Raw genomic sequence first — 1,990 nt, 5'->3', positions numbered from 1 at the left:
AACACAACTGGAATGATTATTTTTATACAAATAACATACTTTCAATATGTGTTCCACCACAAAGAAAAACAGTGTTCATATATGCAATCATATTAAAATTCCTTATGGTTTGTAAACTCTGTGATACTACCTGGATACTATAAGGGCCACTATGGCAGTCTTCTCCTGAAGGAAAGAAAATTTTTGTGAGGTGTGTATAACAGTTAGTATTCCTTATATTTTCTGTATACCACAGAGATACTATATTTCAGGGAGCTCTGTTAGTCTAGTGGGTAAGAAGTTGTGCTGCCATCCCAAAGGAGAGCAGTTTGAATCACTCTCTGCTCTGCAGGAGAAAGATGGACAGTCTTCTCCTGTATGATTCACAGCTGCTGAAAACCTGCTGGAAGGTAATCTCTGAGGTCGTTTAGACTAGATTACAATGAGATGCAAATTCTCAACTTTGTATTTCAAGAACTCTTGTGAGTGAAATAAGCAAGCAAAGGTGACAGTCATGAGAAGAAAACCTCAATCAGATGTGTTGACACAGTGACTGTATCAATGGCTTCAAGTTAGCGAGGATGGCACAAGATAGGGCAAAGTCAGGTCTATCTATTGTTAATAGATCTTTGTTTAAATAGTATTCCTAAGTACCGTGGTGGGACCTAAAAGAGGCTTCAAAAGTTTTAAAGTGTGTTTTAGGCCCTAGGAGGGTGAAGATCAGAAAAAAACACAATTCTGTTGTAACTTAGAGGAGTAGGAGACAAGGCTTCCTTGGATGTAACCTCCCTGACTATTCACCTCGTTGACCCTGGGAGATACAACAGGCTATCTACACAAACCAAACTCTGGATATATAGTGCGCCAGATTTTCAGTGTGTCCTAACAGTCAACCTTCGTCTGCTGACAAGTTTGTTCTTATGAAAAGTAGAGTCTGGGTGCTGAAGACTGAAAACAGAGACCCAGATTCCCAGGCTAGTGCTCTGTCTCCAGGGATTTTTGACACTAATCTGACCCTCATGTTCATGATGAAATGTTACTAGCTCCGGGGGAAAAAAAAGCAGAAAATAGAAAGAGGATTGGGATAAAAATCAGGAAAATGAACAAGTCAAACAAGCAAAATTTCTGATTCCAGCTCTATTTTCAGAATGCAATTTCAAGGCTATAGTGTAGACATTACCTATGTCCCTCTAGGAGCTTAGAGAACTCACAGGCAGATTTAACACACTGGTTCTTAGCACACTGAGGTGTGTGTATTTGCAAATGTGGCTCAGCATCATAATTTCTGGGATTCTTTTGGACTCTGATATAATATTTATTTTTATTATATATTGTTGCTCTTGTTCATTTGAAGACAAAGTAGTTTTAAAAAATGCACTTGTATTTAGACTGTTGTTGTTGTTGTCATGTGCCGTCGAATCGGCTGTGACTCATAATTTCACACTCTAGTCTAAATACTCATAGCGCTCGCTATGAGTATTTAGACTAGAGTGCGAAATTTCTCTGCCATTGACTTGCTTTTTTTTATCTTAACCTAAAATTTTTTTGCGTGGGATTGCATTTATTAAAAAAGTTGAAGAAAAATAAATATGCCATTTAGCTTAAGAACTTGTGAGTTTTGTGCAGATCAACTCATTTCAGGAGTGAAAGAATCAGTGGTCATTATTTAAGTATTAAATTTTATGGAGGTTTCTCTTTTGAAAATATTTTTAAATATTCCTTTGAAAACATTATAAAGATAGTCGCACAAAGTTTCTTTTTTTTTTTCCCACAAAGGGTAAATTTGTTGTTTTAGCCAATTGTCAGTGGAGGACCAACGATAACACCACAGTCTTCCCTAAACAAAAAACATTGGAATGTTCCATTTTATTTATTTATGTATCTTTTCATATGTGTCTTCATCAGTTCCTTTTATTGTTGTTACGTGCTGTCAAGCTGACCACTACTCATACCAATCCTATGCACAATAGTTCTGAACTCTGCTTTATCCTGGGCCAATCTTACTGTCTCA

This window comes from Elephantulus edwardii, unplaced genomic scaffold (assembly GCF_000299155.1).
Source record: "Elephantulus edwardii isolate Elephantulus edwardi_28Jun2011 unplaced genomic scaffold, EleEdw1.0 scaffold00067, whole genome shotgun sequence".
Taxonomy (NCBI): Eukaryota; Metazoa; Chordata; class Mammalia; order Macroscelidea; family Macroscelididae; genus Elephantulus; species Elephantulus edwardii.
This window is presented reverse-complemented; position numbering follows the sequence as displayed.